General features: G+C 38.1%; 1 pseudogene; it reads right to left on the minus strand.

Moving 5' to 3' along the window:
* Nucleotides 1-1,128: 1,128 nt before the first annotated feature.
* LOC130866072 (mitochondrial import receptor subunit TOM7 homolog) lies at nucleotides 1,129-1,502 on the minus strand (annotated as a pseudogene).
* Between the last annotated feature and the right edge of the window lie 6,335 nt (nucleotides 1,503-7,837).

The raw sequence follows: 7,837 nt of genomic DNA on the forward strand, positions 1-7,837 counted from the left end.
TTTATAGTTTCAGGGGGACAGAATTCATCATGGCATGGAATGAATGGAAAAGGCCAGACAGAAAAGGCATGGAGGCAGGAGCAGATGCTAGCCAATCACATGTATATCCACATATAAGAACCAGAGTGAGATCATGAAGTAGGACAATAGAAGGCTGTAAATCTTCAAAGCCCACTGCTGCTAGTATTTTTTTTTCATCAAGGTTCTACATTCTAAAGGCTTCATAATTTGCCCCAATAGCAGCACTAACTGGGTACCAGCTATTTATAAACATGGGCCTATGGAGAACATTTGTTGTTCAAGCCACCATATATGTAATAGTTCACCAGATTTTTTATGGGTTTTAGAGATCCAAATTTGGGTTTTTACAATTGAATGCCAAGGTTTTTACCCTCTGATCCACCTCCCCAGCCCTCTAGATACTTATATCAGTAAAAAATAAAAGTAAAGAAAAATGTTTATGTGTTTATGCCAAAACACCTTTTTTCATTAAAATACAATGTTCAGATAAGTTCTCATGCACATGCATTGGGTCAGGTAGACATGTATATGCTTGCTTGTTTGACAAGAAAACTGGTGACATCATTAAGAAGCCAATGTAGTTTGAGCAAAAAGGGAAGAGTAGAAATTGAAGAAAGACTTAAATAAATTTAGCATGCCTCATTTTAATTTAAAATACATCAAATGAGCCGGTCAGTGGTGGCACACGCCTTTAATCCCAGCACTCGGGAGGCAGAGGCAGGCGGATCTCTGTGATTTCAAGACCAGCCTGGTCTACAAGAGCTAGTTCCAGGACAGGCTCCAAAACCACAGAGAAACCCTGTCTTGAAAAACCAAAAAAACAAAACAAAACAAACAAACAAACAAACAAACAAAAAAACTACAGAGAAACCCTGTCTTGAAAATTCAATAAATAAATAAATAAATGAAAATAAGTCAATATCTAAAAATTTTAAATGAACAAAAAGAAAAATGAATTTAAATATATATCAATCTGATTGAAAATTAGTTTGGTTTACAAGAGTGAAAACATTAATTTTTTTCCTAGTTTAAGACTGGATTAAACACACAGCCATGGATTTTGGTCTTCCTTTACATCTCTAGGTTTTATTTTATTTTATTTTTTTAACATTGTTAAAGTATTTATTTTGATAGTCTATCATGAGTCAGTACAGGCTCCACTCTGCCACAGACGCGTTGAAACGATGTCTTTCTCATCCAGCCAGAGTACACACCTTCCATGTTGGATTGCTTCCAAATCCAGATGACCAAACAGGCCTTTATCCCCAAAGTAGGCTTAAAACTGATGGTTCAGGCATTCCAGGATCTGCACCCCTCGTAAATCCCAGGTAAATCACGAGGAATGAAGCCCCAGCGGATGGCAAACTGGCCGCCCTTGAAGAGCTGCTGCAGCCTCTGTTTGGCTTCTTTGCTCAGCTTCACCATGGCGACGAAGGAGCACTGGAATGAGGAACCTCCACAACGATGACCGTGTCGGGATGCCGAACCTTTTTTTTTTTTTTTTTTTTTTTTTTAACATTGTTAAAGTATTTATTTTGATAGTCTATCATGAGTCAGTACAACATCTCTAGGTTTTAGACTTCATTGGCTTGTTTTGAAAGCTATCACATATTTGTATTATAACTTCCAATTTCATTTTTGAAGTTTTGTTTTTTCCTGGAGTTATGAACATCTGAATGGTAGAGTCTTCCAAGGAAAAGGATTATCATCATAGAGATCAAAAGCAAATTCAGTCCTGAAGCTTTCTTTTTCCTGTTTTCTTTTGAATGCTTTACTGAAATATATATGTTTTAATATCTTACATGTGTGGTTCTCGTTTATTCTGAGTTTGTTTGAATATAATATAAGGCAAAGATCAAATTTCATCTCTTTTTCAAAGAGTTTTCTGCATTCTTAAAATAAGAGTTAATGTTTCCTTCAATGTTTTCATAAACAGTTTTATTTCTCTTGTCAAGACTCCATCTCCTAGAATTTACATGCTAAACTTTCAGACAAAAAGTTTCCTTCAGTCTTCATTTCAGAAGAAAAAAGTAAAGAAAAAAATTATCTCTTTTAGAATTGAATCCTGTTGTAAAGAGGCCACTTGTTAGTTCCCTGGCTGCTCATCTCCAAAATAATCACACAGAAACTATATTAATTAAATCGCTGTTTGGCTCATTAGTGCTAGCTTCTTATTGGCTAACACATATTAATTTAACCCATTTCTATTAATCTGTGTATCATCACGTGGCTATGGCTTACCAGCTAAAGTAATGGCATCTGTCTTCAGTGGGGCTACATGACTTTTCCTTGGCTCTGACTCTGCTGTTATTTCTCCCAGCATTCAGATTTCCCCACCTATCTCTGTTCTCCTATAGCTCTGCTATAGGCCCAAAGCAGTTCCTTTATTAATCAGTGATATTAACAGCAAACAGAGGGGAATCCCACATTAGAATCATATCTTTATTTAGCAAATTATTCTATTCTTCCTCTTTTTTTTTGATATAAAGTAAGCTATTGAGGCCAGAGCTGACCCTGCTTCATTAATATTGTGGTTTAGCATGTACTCCATGCTTCATAATGTAATTGCTGTCATTGCAGTGTCCTTGCTTTATATCATTGAAATAACAAAAGCAAGTGTAAGTCTAGCTCTTTGGAAGGGACTAAAGTCATTCTTCATTTCAACAAAGAAAACATTTAGGTACAAATCAGTTCACACATTATAGATGTTTAAGTTTTTAACAGACTTCAGTAGGATTACCTCAGAAAGATTACTTCAGAAAGATTACCAAGTGTCGTGCTTCTAAAATTAACATAAGTGTTATTGGAAGAGTGTGATTTTCCTCCTTTTAAGCATTAAAATTTTAATTAATTTTATTGATGAATAAAATTATACTAATGATACATAATCATTGAAATTATTGTATTTAGAGAATTTTCCTGCATTTTGATGCCTTGAAATCATTGAAATATGTCTTTTACCTTCTAAGTAATCATTTTCTGGATTATGGCAATTTCCCCCCCCCAAAAAAATCTCATTACTAATAGATTTTGAAAATTATGGTATTTGGAATGCTATCGTCACCTCATTCACAGGAATTCTGTAGAGCACTCGCTTGACAGAATTTGGCTGATTGCTTAAATATTAGATGAGGTAAATGTAAAATAAAATCAGTTCTCTAAATGCAGTGTTACTAGTGATATCATGTAAAGCTCAACATAAGAAATTGTTACCTAAAAATGTAAAACTGATCACAAACTGTAGGAATCTTTCAGCATTTATTTGAAGAAGTGAAAGTTGGGGAAGCCAGCACAGAAGTCTAAGAGATGTAGTAAGCCTAGGGGTTTGGATCAGTGTAAGAGTGCTGACTGCACAAGCATGAGGACCTGCACTTAGATCCCAGCACTGATGTATCACATCATCCAGAACCAACATGTGACTCCAGAGAGCTGCAAGTCTTACAATAGGACTGCTGAAGTTATTCTCCTTATCACCTCTAATGCCTAGGAGCAAAGACAGATCTTTAAGCTTTATTTAATAAGAAAGACAGTGATCTGAGAAGATAGGATTAATAATTCAAATATTAACCCATCTCCATCTTTATCCCCAGATGACCAACTTTATAGGGAATGGGAACAAAGTTTATCCCCTTCCCTCTGCTAAGGCTGTCGACCCCATCTCTGTGTTTCATGGTGCTAATGATTTTTTTTTTTTTTACTAATTATCTTCTGTACTTTTCTTTATTATCATCCCTCACTGTGAAGCTGGATTTTCACATCCACAGGCTTACTTAACCTTGCATTTCTACCAAGGTGCCTTGGTGTTAAAAGATTAACTCAGAAGAAGTAAATATTTAACAATTGTTATATGTTGAGTTATACACCTTGGGCCAGTGAAGACACACCTCTATTACATCAAGTACCAATGTTCCCTGTCCTCCAAAAGACACATATGCCCCTTTCTGTCCCTTCTATTTCCTTCTCACTATCCTGGTGGTGTAATGACTTGGAGTGCTCCTGGTATAAGTACAGAAATAGAATGCCTGGATGATATAGTAGTTCTATTTTTAGAATTTTGTGTAATTTCCATAGTAATTTCCACAGACATAACATATTTTTTAAGCTTACCAACAATGAGTCATAAGCTTTTCTTGTCATTGATTTATTAAGGCCAGTCATTCTGATTGGAGTTAGATAGAATCACAAAGACATTCTACTTTGCTTTTTTTCCCTGGCTACATGTGTTGAACTCTTTGTAGACTATTTATGAAACTATAAGCAGCAATGAATTCACCTTAATAATTTTAGCGAAAAACTTGTTCACATGAGTGCCCTGTTGAACTGAAATGGAAAACTGAACTTAGTTTAAAGGAGAGGGAAGCAATGGAAATGAGAAGACATAACTGGTAGTGGAGCTAGCTGATTTTACCATCGTTGATCCAAATAAGATTGATTCTGACTGGAACTGTGCAACTGATATTTTGTCTGTTCCTGATTTTTCTAATTTTGTTGAAGTTTTAATATTATGAGCACCAAAGATCAGAGGATTTTATTCTCCAAATCCTTTTATGACAAAACCCCATATATCCAAATTACTTCTCTTTATTATTATTATTATTTTTTTTTTGCTTTGCTTTTCATGATCTTTGATTGCCAGACCACTTTAGCCTTATTCCCCAGGGAAAAGAAGGTGTGTTATCTGCCCATTCCACAGCTTCTCAATGCAGTAAAAATCAGATCCGTAGCCCCACGATGCAGGACAGTCAGTCACTAGTCAAAGCAGGAACTCAGTTTATTACTGTTAGTGTCAGCTTATATAGGTTAAGTGATATCGTGTGATATGGGGGTACCTCTATCCAATGAGAGACAGCCACACCCTCCCTCTGGCTGGAGGGGTGTCTACCTAGATTTTGTTGTCTCATCTCTACTCAGTAGCTTTGAGACTATCCTTCAAACTTGAGCCAGGTTTTTCTCTGTCCTACAGGCCTCTAGGTAAAGGCCCTAAGATAATTTTGGCCCAACATCTTCCCCCTTTTTTGTTGTATAGTCCACCCCCTACCCCAGTCACCAAGCCAGAGTAGCCCAATGGGGAAAGAGTATGGGTCAGGGACACTTCTATGCACAGTTTTGGTTTGGATACCCTCAAATTGAGAGTTCATCCAAGGGGTGAGATGTATTGAGTCTGTCATAATGTACTTAAAGGGTCATGAGTTGTACCTGTTGTATCTGTTTGTAGAATGCTTGTTTCAGCCTTTGGTCCAAAAAGACATATGGTCCAAAAAGGCATATCAAGAAACAAATAGCCATCTGCCTGATTAAGGAAGAGATGCGTGTGGTAAACCATGTGTACTAATTAAACCAGGTCTCATAGGAGGTCCTTGACTTGAACAAATCAATATCTTTTCTTAACCTATCTAGGGTTCTTATAACTATCCCAGAATGGTCTGCATAGAAGCAACATTCTTCCCCAAGTGGTTTACAAATTTGTCCCTGTTCCACAAACAGCAAGTCCATGCCTCTCCTACTTTGTAAAATGACCCTTGCTAAGGAATCCAAAGATTTTTGTAAATAATGTAATGCAGTATCTGTCTTTTGTAAGGTTGATGTAAATTGTGAGAGAATTATTCCCATTTCTTGTTGTAAAATCACCAGGGATGAGGTGCCCAGGGCACTCCTAGCCACACCTAGCCTCATCAATGTGGTGACAGCCAGGGCCACTAGGGGATCTCTCTTTTGCCTTCAGGCCAGGAATTAAATTACTCAACCACTGTGTGCTGGTGAATAAAAACTGTTGTGTTTAGCTTCAACATGCTAAGTCTCTGAGAGGAATTGAGAGGAATTACTCACCAGACATTGCTACCTGGGTACCACCTGTGCAAGTCAGTCAGAATGTGCCTGCCACTACCCTGTTCCTTCCCTGGAGTCCTTATGTTAATTATTGCCAAAGGTTTGGATGCTAAGGTCGATGTCTCGTGTGATTTTCTTAGTTGATTTTATCTCTTTATTTACTTAACTTAGTGGTGGTATATCCTGCATGAGACAATTCCTGTGTTTCTACTGCGTAGGTCGTCATGTTACTCAGTAGGTAAAAGCTCTTGTCTTCACTTGCTGTAGGACAATGGTATGTACTTATATTTTAAACAAATGCTGATTGGCCAGCAGTCAGGCAGGAAAAATAGGTGGGGCAACCAGGAAGGAAGTAGAGGCAGGGCAACAAGAATTCTGGGGAGAGGAAAGTTTCAATCTGCAGTCGTGACCCAGCTGCAGAGGAAACAAGATGTGACTGCCTTACTAGAAAAGGTACCAAGCCACGTAGCTACCATAGACAAGATTAAGTTATAAGCGTTAATAAGAAGAGTTAATAAGAAGTCTGAGCCAATCAGTTTATAACTAATGAAGACCTCTATGTGTTTCTTTGGGACTTAATGACTGTGGGAACTTGTTAGGACAGAAACTTCTGTCAACATTCATTGTTTTTCTTTCTTTTTTTTTTGTTACGTGTTTTCTTTTTTTTTATTTTTATTTTTTTAATTAATTTATTTTATTATTAAAGATTTCTGCCTCTTCCCCGCCACCACCTCCCATTCCCTCCCCCTTCCCCAATCAAGTCTTCCTTCCTCCTCAGCCCAAAGAGCAAGCAGGTTTCTCTGCCCTGTGGGAGGTCCAAGGACCACCCACCTCCATCCAGGTCTATTAAGGTGAGCATCCAAACTACCTGGGCTCCCACAAAGCCATTACGTGCAATAGGATCAAGAACCCATTGCCATTGTTCTTCAGTTCTCAGTAGTCCTCATTGTCCATTATGTTCAGCGAGACCAGTTTTGTCCCATGCTTTTTCAGTCCCCGGCCAGCTGGCCTTGGTGAGTTCCCAATAGAACATCCCCATTGCCTCAGTGTGTGGATGCACCCCTCGCAGTCCTGAGTTCCTTGCTCGTGCTCACTCTCCTTCTGTTCCTCCTTTAGATCGTGAGACTTCAGTCCAGTGCTCCAATGTTGGTCTCTGTCTCTGTCTTCTTTCATCGCCTGATGAAGGTTAATATTCAGGGGGATGCTTATATGTTTTTCTTTGGGTTCACCTTCTTATTTAGCTTCTCTAGAATCACGAGTTATAGTCTCAATGTCCTTTATTTATGGCTAGAAACCAAATATGAGTGAGTACATCCCATGTTCCTCTTTTTGGGTCTGGCTTACCTCACTCAGGATAGTGTTTTCAATTTCCGTCCATTTGTATGCAAAATTCAAGAAGTCATTGTTTTTTACTGCTGAGTAGTACTCTAATATGTATATATTCCATACTTTCTTCATCCATTCTTCCATTGAAGGACATCTAGGTTGTTTCTAGGTTCTGGCAATTACAAACAATGCTGCTATGAACATAGTTGAGCATATACTTTTGTTGTATGTTTGGGCATCTCTTGGGTATATTCCCAATAGTGGTATTGCTGGGTCAAGAGGTAGGTTGAACCCGACTTTCCTGAGAAACCGCCACACTGCTTTCCAAAGTGGTTGCACAAGTTTGCATTCCCACCAGCAATGGATGAGAGTGCCCCTTTCTCCACAACCTCTCCAGCAGGGGCTATCATTGGTGTTTTTGATTTTAGCCATTCTGACCGGTGTAAGATGGTATCTTAATGTTGTCTTGATTTGCATTTCTCTGATTGCTAAGGAAGTTGAGCATGATCTTAAGTGACTTTTGGCCATTTGAACTTCTTCTGTTGAAAAGTCTCTGTTCAGCTCAGTGCCCCATTTTATAATTGGATTGATTAACCTTTTACGGTCTAATTTCTTGAGTTCTTTGTATATTTTGGATATCAGACCTTTGTCAGTTGCGGGGTTG

Source organism: Chionomys nivalis, chromosome 24 (genome assembly GCF_950005125.1).
Source record: "Chionomys nivalis chromosome 24, mChiNiv1.1, whole genome shotgun sequence".
Classification (NCBI taxonomy): domain Eukaryota; kingdom Metazoa; phylum Chordata; class Mammalia; order Rodentia; family Cricetidae; genus Chionomys; species Chionomys nivalis.